We start from the raw sequence: 13,281 nt of genomic DNA on the forward strand, positions 1-13,281 counted from the left end.
CTCCAAACTGGAAGCATGCTACAATAAAATCTCCAAATTCGCTACCAAGGCAAATTCCCTCTCTCATCACTGCACCTCCTTACAAAGGTTAAATTGGCTTGAACTCCCTAATCAACTAGACTACCTCCAAAAAGTCTCTGCCCACAAACTAATATTCCAACCTACCAGCTGCCCCGCACTATCCAATATTCTTCAACCATATACCCCCCAGACCCCTTAGATCATCTCACCAAAACCTTATTTCCATCCACAAACCCAAGCGCCCAACTGGCCAACTTCTACTCTCCTATTCCCTAGCTAAAAAATGGAACACCCTGCCCTCTACTCTGAGGACATGTGACAACCTACACTTCTTCAAAACACAACTCTACTGCTACCTGCAAACTCAAAGAAAATGCAACTGCACTCTTTGTTCTTTACCACTAAGCTCTCATCTTCCTACTCTCCTGGCTAAACTTCATACCTTGCTAATTTTCCCCTTAGTCCTACATTGTTAATGTAACTAATATATTTACATCCACCCTTATGCTTTATGCCTCTCTTCCCCCAGGACAATTCTCATTTTAACTTCCTAGTTGCTTAACTATGAATTACTTTAGTACTGAATGCATTTGCCAGCTGTCTGTGGAATTTCCACCTATTTTTGAATGTAAAACAAATATTTTTTTCTTTGTATTTTAAGTTTATGTATTTTTTACTTGTATTTTCATTATGTGATGTAACACTGTACTGTGGAGCTTTTCTCCCCGGGTCTCCACTGAAAACGGGCTCCTGAGCCCAGTGGACCTCCCCAGTCACCAACTGGAATAACTAAAATAAAATAAAATAAATAAAGATAGATTCAGTGCCAACTTCACCCCCTTCTCACCCCCTAAAGGGCCCATCTCAATAATGAAAGAATGCCAAATTCCAGTAATCACAGCCTCTCAGGTAAAAAACGCACTCTCCAAAGCCAAGAATACAGCATCCATGAGACCAGATGACATCCCAGGCTGTGTACAGCATGAACTACAAAATGAACTGGCACCTCACCTATGTGTCAGGTTTAATCAAAGCCTCACCTCAGGCTTCGTGCCCACAGAGTGGCGCACAGCTACAGTCATCCCACTCCACAAGGGGGATCCACTTTGGATCCAGGGAACTACCGTCCCATCAGTCTGACAAGCCTGATCTGGAAGGTCAGGGAACGTATTATCATGGAACTTATAAACAAAGACAGTGGCAACCTTCAAGCACTGGACTCCACCCAGTTTGGGTTCATGATGGGCTGATCTTGCCTCTTGAACCTGATCAACTTCTTCAAATCAGTCTCCAGAGCCATGGACAAAGGTAAGGGGGTTCACACAGCCTACTTGGACCTCACCAAGGCTTTCAACACTATCCCCCACTCTGAAATCATAGATAAACTTACTAAGCTGGGCATTAATCCCTACATCACTCAATGGATTGCAAACTGGCTTACTAGCAGAACACAGAGTGTAAAAGAAGCTGACTTCAAATCCAGCTCCAGACAAGTGACAAGTGGTGCACCACAGGGTTCTGTCCTGGGACTACTCTTGTTTGGCATCTACTTCTCTGAAGTACAGGCCAACACTAACTGACTCTGGCTTACAAAGTTCACAGTTGACTGCAAGCTGGGAGCCATTACTGAATCCTCAAATGATGTGGATATACTACAAAAGGGCCTTACCAAAACAGATGACTGGTGCCAGAGCCATGGACTCAAGCTAAATGCCAAAAGATGTATAGTTGTCCCCTTTTGGAAAAAACACATAACTGTGAACTACCACATAGGTGGCAATACACTAAACACTGAAAGTATGATAAGAGACCTAGGGACACAGGTGGACAGTGGTCTCACCTTTGATAACCACATAGCCACAACAGTTAGAAAATCCTTCTACGTGGCATACCTCATCACTAAGGGCTTTTCATCCAGAAAAAAGGAGGTCATTGTCCCTGTGTACTCATCCCTCATTATGGAATACAGTGCCCTGTTTGGTATGTACCTCACAAGATATCTGCAACAACTAGAAAGGCCACAGAAATACCTCACAAAAAGAATCACAGCACTAAAGCAGATGCCTTATGCTGACCATCTAAAGAAACTCCAGCTATACTCTGTCGCATATCGCCTACTCAGAGGTGATCTCTGTCTAACATACAAGGCCATATCAAACCCAGAGTTGCTGGAAGTGCCACACTTAAAGAAATTCCAATCCCACCGAGCCACATGCTCCAGGGGTCTTAACCTTGTCATCACGATGAATAGAACATGCTGGAGGGATAAGTTCCTGACCCAGCGACTCCCCATACTCTGGAATAGGCTGCCCATACATGTCAGGCAGAGCGCCCTATTGGCCCTCTTCAAGAGGAACCTTGATGATTGGATGGGAGATAGGAAATTCTCCCCGGGGATTACATCAGCAGCCCTGCTAGTCAGGGGTCCAAGAAAGTAAATATTTGTGGGAAGCAATAGCCAGGGAATTGTTATGGCTAGGCTTGTATAGACCCTAGGGCCAATAGCCTAGTACCTACCTATGAACCTATATATATATATATATATATATATATATATATATACACACATACACACATATATATCTGTATATATGTAAACATATATATATATATATGTGTATGTATATGCATATATATATATATATATATATATATATATATATATATATATATATATATGTATGTATAACATATGTCCATAACATGTAGTGGAGTCATACCTCAGCACCAATAGTCACAACCTCTTAGTGCAAGAAGGGGATGTCATGTAAGTATTGCAGGTATAAATGTAGACTGTTGCTACTGTCACCGGGGTTGTCTTAACAGAAATGTTATGTAGAAAGTAACATCCTCTCATTAATATTATTCCTTGCAGTTTACTGTCCTTGCTATGAACAGTCAGAGTATGGTAGTTAGTATTTCTCTAACAATGTTCAACTATTTGCTATTTTTTTTTTTGAAGAAAAAAAAATTTATTTTTTAGTTCTAACTACAATTTTTATTTTGTATTTTGTATCTATCTTTACTGTTATTTCCTTCTTTATTGTATTTTGTAAGTTTCTTGGAGGTTTTTCTCCCCGGGTCTCTTCTGAAAATGGACATGTATCCAGTTAGACTAGCCCGGTCAACAAATGTAAAATAAAAATAAATAAATAAATAAAAATCTGATATTGACATGTACGCCATCAGTTATTGACAGATATCATAAGATCATCATAATACAGTACCATACAAATCACAGTAATGATCCTGTGGAATACAGAAGAGATATGACCAGTAAATGTGGACAGTCTGACACACTCTGGTCAGTCCAGACTGATACACACAACCCCTTAGTGCAAGACGTGTGAACCAAGCCTGACAAAGTGGATGTTTACAGCCATGTAAATGGGGATATCACGAAAATACTGGAATAGATAAGCTCACACAGTTTATGCATTCACACACTTCTGTCAGTCCTGAAAATAATAACTGGAGGAGCAGAGGTCACAAGCCCACATACTACCCACTAGTTAGTGACATACATCTGTACAGCATCCCACTGCTTTGTCAGAAATGCACAACAGTTATGGTTGCCCGGCAACAGTACATCTGACAAATATCTGGACATAACATCATACTGGGTAAATACACTGAGCTGCTAGGCATGTCACAAAGCACTGTGCAAACTACAGGCAGACTGCCACAACACTGGCCTACATTTCTTATGGGGGAGTACACATGTACCTGCAAATACAGCAGGCTCTACAGGCATGTAACAGCACGGAGTACCAGACACCTGTGTAAAAGTGCATAGCCACAACCAATCTGAACACAGCCACATTCACATATGGTGAGCGTACTTAATATTACAGTATATGGACTGTGTGAACAATACCATCCTCATATGTGTCACTCACACACTAACCCTACATATGCTGGGCCAATACACGGTGTATTTCAATGCCTGACTGTGGTATGGGACATGTGTTGGTCTGGCCCTACAAACATGTACGCCGATAGGGTACCATACACTGGAGCAGCATGCAACATCACACAGAACAGGACCAAGAACAATACCATCTACCACAGTCTATACACAGGCCAAGCTACATATTCACAATACACACTCTGTCGACAATCATCATAAGTACACAGACCTCACTACTGTACACACTACAACAGAATATACAGGTTTTGTTCTCAAATATAAGGCCTACTATACATAATATGTCTAGCAGTCTGATATCTCACTGGCTTATAAGGTATGATGTCAGTAAATAATGATGTATTGAACATATGCACCTCTTACTGCATGACATATGTACAAAGGTTTGACAGAGTTGTGGGTGGAGGCACAAACACAGGGCCAATAATTACATGCTGCTGTGATAAACCCATACATTTACTGGTGTAACAGGGTTTGTTGTGACATATGTCTTCTGAGGGGTATGAAGTCAGTAACTCACATGGCTGTCAGCATGTAGTGACTCCAATCCTCAGAGTATGCTACTGCATTTCTAAAGATAGGAAATGTGTGAGTAACACAACACATGTAAGACTCCAAACACTGGCCAGTCTGCAGATAGCCCTATAGGTGAGTTTCCTCAACCACATAACACTGTCATGACAGATATCAAATCATGTAGATCAGCCATATCCACAGAAACCCTGTTAAACCAACATTACTTCAAATGTAGAAGAGCAATACTTACATTCTGTCCTCATGTATGGAACATCCCCCTTCTGTTTGTTGGCCTGTCTCCACAGTGTATGTTGTAAGAGTTATATCCAACTACTCTCTGTGATGCTGTTTGTCAAACACCCACGACGTCCTGCTCACAGTTAAGGAAAAGGGCCAACACCCACATGAAGTGTTTAGTTATAGGAGTGTTTTTCCATGCAATTAGCTATAGGAATGATACCACAGCTGTTCCACATACAATTAGCTACTGGGGGACTGCAATTTGTGCACAGGCCATCAGCTGATCATGAGCATCACTTACAAAACTCAAGCTGCTGCCTAAGCAAAGCAGGTGTACTTTTCCATATCCACCAGAGAGGGCGTGAGAGAGACAGACAGAGACAAAGTAAGAAAGGAAGGGAGTAGGAGAGTAAGAGCCAAGCATGTTTGTGTATGATCCATGGGTGGAGTGTGGTATCTGGGCATTATGACAGTTGCCTATACTGTGTACTAATCCATACTGTCACATGGTAATTGCACATGGCTGTACACATTTATGGCTGAGGATTGTCGCCAAGAATCTCTACAATGGTTGGAAAATGTTGGCCATGTAATGTTGAGAATGGGACACATGGCTCTTCAATATAATGATGTGGCAAAACCCACACTGCAATGGACCCTGTCATTACACAATCACCTCAACACCCACAGAGGACACTGACACACGCACAAACACACACTTACCAGTACTGACCTTCAAACCCCTACCTGACTATGTATTGCTATTACAGTGTTATGCAGTTATTGCACGCGCCACAGAGCTTATATGTTGGAGAGCTGTCCAAAGGTATCTTTGAAGGTGAGTGACATCAACAACAGTGATAAAGGAGGGATAAGGGAGGTGTAGTACATGTGACTGTCCACAAAAGCAGATGTCAAGGAAGCCACAACCACACTCTCTCAGGGAATCACACACACTATAACAGCTGGCAGGGTCAGGATTAGAACTCCTACCTAACTAGTTTGCTGCACTACAGTATTACGCAGTTATCACATGCGCCACAGAGCGTATCAGGCTGATATATGGCCAAAGGGTTATTTCAAGGTGACTGACATCAGAAGGTGTGCTACAGTAGGGCAATGGGAGGTGTAGTGAGTGTGAATGGCTTCAAAATCATTAATCTCCACACACACACACACACACACACACACACACACACACACACACACACACACTTGCCAGTACTGACATGCATGGGTTCATTGCTTCACAGGTGTGTAGTAGATGACTGCACCAGAAGGCTGTACAAGGCTAGGCAAAGGAAATACCTTGGCATCAGGCCACATGACAATGGCCTCCAGTGTGGCTCAGGGGTGTAGTCCTCTGGATTGGCCCACACAGGTGGCTATTGTATTCAGCATCCGCTCTTCTGTGTCACTATTGTGGGTGGCCAGTGCTGTGCAATGCTTGCCATGTATGTGATCTATATTCCATAACATGGACAGTGTCTGGGTTGTGCACATGTCCCACATGCATGTTCTGTGACATGTGAAAGTGTACTTGAGGTCTCTGGGGCGTGTTGTGTGGACAGATTGTTATCATCTGATGTGGCATTCCTGACCTCATGTGGTGAGACCTGGCTATGGAACTGAGGTCGTGCCTGCACCTACATTGACAGCATGATACATGTATTCAGTGGAGTTAGTGGCATCTGTCCATACAGGGCATGTGTATAAGGCATGGTATTCCCTTTGTGGGTTACATCTGCAGACTCTACAGTTGTTGCAGGTAACCAGTGGGGAACATAGCAAAAGACCACTGTAAGCAATTATTTGCCTATTGTAGGGATGGAACAGGGTGCCATGTCCTTTTACTTGCTGGATAACACACACTCAGTCAGGAGATGTTACACATCACAGTACATTCTGGTGTCAGTGGCAGTGTTGTGGTCAACAGGCATGTAGTCCACTGCAATCACACCGTGGTTACTATCTGTGGGCAATATGCAGGGAACTACCAATATAGTGGTTGTTGCCTAGCCAAGTGTGTTTGTGTATGAGACATGGGTGCAGAGTGCTCTCTGAGTAATATAAGGCGTGCCTATATTGTTCACCAATCCTTAATGTCACATGTGGGGCTATGGATTGTTTACACCACCCTCTCTGATGTTTGACATCTGTAGTCCTTGTACGATGGACATTGTGACATATAGTAGGTCCTCAATATACAATCACAGCAACCTCCACACAGGATACTGATCACACACACACACACACACACACACACACACACACACACACACACACTTGCCAGTACTGAGATGCAAACCCCTACTTAGCTATGTATTGCTACTATAGTGTACAGCATTTATCACACACGCAATGGAGCTTATTGGATGTATGTTGTCCCAAGGTACTTCTAAGGTGAGGAACATCACCAGCCCTTGTAAATACTGGCATTGGGTGATGCAGTGGGTGAGAGATCCCAAAAATAAGTTTACCCTAATCACACATTCACATTTGTCAGGGGTGAGGTTGAAACCTCTAACATTTACGGACCATTATGTTACACATTTACCACATGAACCACTGACCTGACATGGTATAGGCTTCGTAACAGATACTTGTAATGTGGATGATATCTGCAGGACTACTAAAGTCAGGCTTTGAGATGTGTACTGGCTGTAAATAGGGACAAAATCTTTGCAGTACACACACACAAACACTTGCCATAGATGAGATTCAAACCCATAGATGTGTAATTACTGCTACTACATTGTTCCACATTTATGGCACACACCATGGAGCATATAGGGCTAGTCCTTCTCCAAATGTATATTTCAAGGTAGATGACATCATTGGGCTTGCTAAAGTAGGGCAATGGGAGGTGTAGTGACTGTGAATGGCCTCAAAAGCATTACACTCTACATACACACACAGACACACACACACACACACACACACACACACACACACACACACACACACACAAACACAGAGCATTCCACAGTTGCCATGTCTGGGATTAGAACTCCTACCTAACTAGTACATCATACTATAGCATTACGCTGTTATTGCACATGCCACAGAGCTTACAGGGCTGAATCTTGTCCAAGGAGGTATTTCAAGGTGACTGACATCAGCAGACTTGCTAAAGTAGGGCAATGGGGGGTATAGTGACTGTAAATGGCCTCAAAAGCATTATTCTCTGCACACATGTGCACACACAGACACACAGTTTCATAGTTGCCATGTCTGGGATTAGAACTCCTACCTAAACAGTACATCACACTATAGCATTATGCAGTTATCACATGCACCATGGAGCTTATAGGGATAGCCCTTATCCAAAGGTGTATTTCAAGGTAAATGACATCAGCAGCCTTGCTAAAGTAGGGCAATGAGAGGTGTAGTGTCTATGAATGGCCTCAAACTCATTGATCCCTACACACACAGAGTTTCACAGTTGCCATGTCTGGGATTAGAACTCCTACCTAACTAGTACATCACACTATAGCACTGCGCAGTTATTGCACACGTCATGGAGCTTACAGGGTTGAATTTTGTCCAAGGAGGTATTTCAAGGTGACTGACATCAGCAGGCTTGCTAAAGTAGGCAATGGGAGGTGTCATGACCATGAATGGCCTCAAAAGCATTGCGCCCTGCACACACAAACACACACAGGGTTTCACAGCTGCCATGTCTGGGATTAGAACCCCTACCTAACTAGTACATCACACTACACCATTATACAGTTATTGCATATGCCACAGAGCTTACCAGCCTGAATGTTGTCCAAGGAGGTATTTTAAGGTGACTGACATCAGCAGACTTGCAAAAGGATGGCAATGGAAGGTGTAGTGACTGTGAAAAAGCATTGATCCCTGCACACCCACACACACACACACACACACACACACACACACACACACACACACACACACACACACAGAGTTTCACAGTTGCCATGTCTGGGATTAGAACTCCTACCTAACTAGTACATCACACTATAGCATTACAGTTATTGCATGCGCCACAGAGCTTATAGGGATGATCATTGTCCAAAGGGGTATTTCAAGGTGACTGACATTAGCAGGCTAGCTAAACTAGGGCAATGGGGAGTGAAGTGTGTTGAATGGGCCATAAACCATTCCTCTGGAAACACACACACAACACTCAGTCACACACAACTTTACATTTGACAGGACTGTGTATATGATTGTTAGATGAAAAATGACGTACTGTTATGTCACACAGTTATCACAAGTACCACATAGTGCTGAGGGCTACCAGAAGCAAACATCTACAGAGATAGACATTGGCACATCATGTGATATTGGCCAATTGGATGTGTGGTAGGTGGGACAGGCCTCATGATGGGAAGCTCTTTGTCACTGTATCTCTCTTCCCCACATCTCTGTTTGTGTATGTTTGACCTATTATAGTGTGGTGTCCTTGGATACATGTCTGTATTGTTATCCAATGTGTGTGCAAAGCATGACTGGTGTGCAATGTGGTGGGTGTGCACAGACATCTGCGACTGACAGATATGTATAGTCCACTGTTGTTGCCAGACATGGGCTTCACTTGTGTAAGTGTGGGTGCATCCCCAGTGTGACCCTTCTGTATTTTGTTGTCAGACATGGGCTTTGTTTCTCTGTGTGAGAGCATGCCCAGTAAGACCTTCTGTACTGAATATGTGAATCCATTCCAGGTAAGTTGTACTCCAGTACGACACACCAACTGCAAACAGAATCCAATTTATTTTCTGACTTTAGCGCCTCGACTAAACAGTCTTCAAGAAGTATACAGAACATTACCCAAGCATTCCCCTTAAATACCCACCAAGAACAATTAATCAATTAAAGGTTGTACTCCAGTGCAGGCATTTGTGTTCTTCACCTACAGCTAGCAACCTGTTTCTGCAGGATATCTGTAGCTAGGTTGACAATATGGAGTCACAATGGGCAAAGGATAGTGGGATACTGTAACTAATTGTGTTTGTGCTGCTTCTGCTACATGGTTTTGGTGTTAGCAGAGATATTTAGGCATATGTACTGTTTTACACTGTGATGTATTATGTCATCAACTACTGGCAGATATACATATTTGCTCGCAGTAATTTCCTGGGGAATACAAGATTAATGAAGCTGTGTCCAGTATTGTGGTCTGCAGCCTACATATTCCTGCACAATCATGCCATTCTGGAGGGAGAGCTAAGAAAACCAAAAGGCAGCAGGAAAAGCAGCAGTGTATACCAAAGAAAAATGTAGAATGTCTGTCTAAATGTCTGTTTTCTGTTTTCAGCATCACTGTTCCAGGTAGATTAGATTGTGGTAGTGAAGGTAATGTCTATTTGGCTATGTGTAGTGGATGCCCGGCGTTCTAAGTGGGAATGTCCACTAGAAGTTTGAGGACACGTATTCTTGAACATTTGTATGCTATAAGAACAAAAAATGTCAACAATGCCTTGTACAAATATTCCACTATGTGCATTAACTGGAAAAAGTTCACCTTCTCAGTTCTTGAGTCCGTGAATAAGGCCATTAGGGGAGGTGATTATAGGAACAAAGTAGAACAGAAAGAAGCAGTATGCCAATTGAGACTGGCTTCTTACATACATCCTAGGCTGAATGACACAGTCAATATAATTTTTTTTTAAAAAAAACAGAAAAGTTAATATTAAAAAATAAAGTTTTTACTTAGATGCACTTTTTACTGCAAACAGTAGTCTATGGGACTAAGTTAATTGACGGTTTACTTCAACTGAATAATTGTTTTATGAGTTGAACAGCTTGTTATTCAATTAATTGTTCACTTGCTGACAGTATTTTAAGTGTGTTTTGTAATAGTGAATTGTATTTCTGATGAAGTCGCCTTTGACGAACAGTGAATTAAATCATTTTATGCTGAAAGACCTGTTTTTTCTCCTGATTTTTGGTGTTTTTGTTCTACTGGAGGGGGAGATGCAGACACTTGCTGATGGGTCTGCATAAATGGTCCAGCACCTTGGTACTGTGGTGGCCGAGGATCCCATGGTTGTACAGCTATAGATGTGACAGAATGGCCATATCCTGCTGTGGCCATACCTCTCATCTGTACAGATTCACACAGGTTACCCAGAAGCAAGGGTCATATATCTGGTCATTTCCCCTTCACATTGTGGTTTACAAGCAGGTTTGTAGCCACCCAGTCCTGGGTTTGCAGGCAGGGGTAGTATGGGCACACATCAGAGTTTCAGACTGCACACACTCCATGGCATCCATGCTTCTCCTTCTGTTATTCTATCCTCTTCCTAACATTATGCAAGCAGTATCTGATAAGTATCCCTATAGTTATCATTTCATCCCAGCAGTATTTAGGGGTTGGTCCACAGTTCATACAATAGGACATGGTGGACATGCTACTGGGATTTGTCAACATGGTCTTACATTTGTGTTCTGTGGACTGTGTTATGTCGTTATTTCGGACTCCATGAGATAACATACATTGGCAGTACGAGTGAGACACAGGCCTTTGACAGAGGACTGTAGGGCATTTGGTAGTGATACAGGCCATCTGTAGCAGGCCACTGCATTCTGCCACTTCTACAGTCCCAGGCTGCAAGCCATTGGATTCTCCTGGGGTGACAGGATAGGTGTGCAAGTTGTTAATGGCAATAGTTTCTGTCCTTATTAATCCATTGGTGTGAATGCTGGCAGGGTGCTGCTTACAGCTAGGGATGTACCTGCACGGGACACCTCTTCAGCATGCTGCATTCTGTGGATATTCCCATACAGAAGTGGGGGTTGTATTGTACTCATTCCCAATGGCAGGGATAAGACCTATGATGAACCTGTGGCTGATGGTGGGGTAAGCTGGGTACATGTGTGCTATGGAAGCTTATTGCAGCTGACTCACAGACATATGTGGGGCATTCCCCTTATGTTGGCTTGTGCGGGGACATGAGCAGTTTCTCAGTATTTCATAACTGTGCCTTTTGTAGTCTTCCAGTGTTTGGCAAGACTACATTAGTATTCCATACTACACAGACAACTAATGTGCTGCTAACCTGTATGCACAATTCCAAAGGTGTGTCCATTTGACAGTAACATTTTATACACTCTCTGTCTAGGGTACTTCCACCTGTGTACTGTGTGTATGTCTGGGCCCACATTCATGCCATGTCCATCTTTCAGATGGTGACAGATATTACATCCGAACAATTAGTATGGATTACTGCTGGACTGGGTCTTGTTGGGATGCATTGTATTTGGAACTGCAGTTGTTAGAACTTGGCCCTGTCATCAACAGTACTGGCCATAGGCCTCCAGGACACAACCCCCCATGCCTACATGCTGACCACTTTCACACAATATACAACACACAACAACCTAACACACAGAGCCCTGCGTATTGTACACGTGCAACAATCTATCCTGCTAATTTGGCCAGCTCAGGTAATCTGTGCTCCACTGTTATTATACCCACACGTACATGTTACCACATTTCTACTGAGGATTGGGGGGGGGGGGTACACCTGACAACTGTAAACATTTGCTATGACTGTACTGGTATTTCAGGTACTCTGCTGGCTTCCATTCCATTCTGTATTCTGACCTGTCATGCAGACTAGAGGCATATCAGTGTAGTACAGATCTTAGGTTTTATTGACCTACATTTCAGTTTCAGACTTCTTACCCTTCAGAAGTAACATCCAACTGCCTGACCTGTTGTAGTCTGTCTAGGTCTGGAGAGTGGCTGTTCTCAATTGCCATCGATTGGAGCCCTTAGCACAGCCTTTCTTTGTGGTCATCTACACCTGTCCTGCTGGCTGAGACTGTTGTTGGGTATGTGAGCCTCACTGACATGCATGTGTGTGTCCTATGGACGCACATTTGGTCCACCACATGTCCTGCAGTGGGATTTATCACCTTGTCTAGTACTGCCTACTATGTCGACACCAGTATTTGTTATGGATTTCATGCTGCCCATATAGGTGTCTACTATCTGCTGCCATCCCATTCAGCCACCCGATTCCCTTGCATGCTCACATTTGTACCATAGATACAAGTAGCAAAGCATACTACTCCATTCAGCAATTGATAGGGAGAGTGACTTACCTTGTGGCTGTGCCAGTATTGAGGATGGTGCTGGAGGGCTGACTATGTTGGATGCACATAGCACACTCCCTATGCATGGTTAAGTACAGGTAGTGTCATGTTTGGCATCCCTTTTACTGTATGTGCGAGTCAGAGAGAGGTGTCATTCCCTGGGCTCCTACAGTGTCAGTGTATGTGTTATGCGTTGTCTCTTTGCCAAAGCCTGGGCATACTGGGCACACCTCCTTCTGCCTGCAGGGGCAGGCTTGGATTGTTCCACCTCCGAGTCACTCTGTGCCTGTGTGCTGGCCTTGGCAATGGTGGGGGGCTGTGTGGCCCTGCTCTGTGCTATTCCTGCTGCAGCTGTTTTTTGCAGAATCATATTATGTAGCATGGCACATACAATGGCAATTTGGTTACATGTAGCTGGAGAGTACTGTAAGGCTCCCCCGGATATGTCCAGGCACCAGAACCATGACTGAGCATCCCAAACACACGGTCTATTATGATTCTGG

Source organism: Protopterus annectens, chromosome 2.part0, assembly GCF_019279795.1.
Source record: "Protopterus annectens isolate FY-2018-M chromosome 2.part0, PAN1.0, whole genome shotgun sequence".
In the NCBI taxonomy this organism is placed as follows: Eukaryota; Metazoa; Chordata; order Ceratodontiformes; family Protopteridae; genus Protopterus; species Protopterus annectens.